Genomic DNA, 355 nt, shown 5'->3' with positions numbered 1-355 from the left:
GCAGGTGCTGGGCCCTGCAATGGGGCTACATCCTCCTGGCTGGGGACAGTGCAGAGCCGTTTGGGCAAACCTCCACCTCACAGATAGCGGGAGAGGAGGAGTAAGAAGTAAATGGGGGAGCAGAGGTGGTTGAGTCAGTAGTAACTGTGGCGTGTGCGTGCTGCTGTGGTAAGTGATGGCAAATAAATCTCTCCAGTGGTACCTTGTACCGGGGTCTTGTCTTGTGTGAACTCCACACTTCACCTTGGGTGAAAAACCACGGGTGGGTGTGTGGGTGGGTGCTTTGTGAAAGGCCCAGCTGCTTTCAGAAGTTCCTGGGGTGGGAAGTGGGGGGGTGGGGAGCTGACTCCTGGGG

The sequence above is a fragment of the Buceros rhinoceros genome, unplaced genomic scaffold (assembly GCF_000710305.1).
Source record: "Buceros rhinoceros silvestris isolate BGI_N320 unplaced genomic scaffold, ASM71030v1 scaffold15670, whole genome shotgun sequence".
In the NCBI taxonomy this organism is placed as follows: domain Eukaryota; kingdom Metazoa; phylum Chordata; class Aves; order Bucerotiformes; family Bucerotidae; genus Buceros; species Buceros rhinoceros.
Note: the sequence above shows the minus strand (reverse complement) of the source record.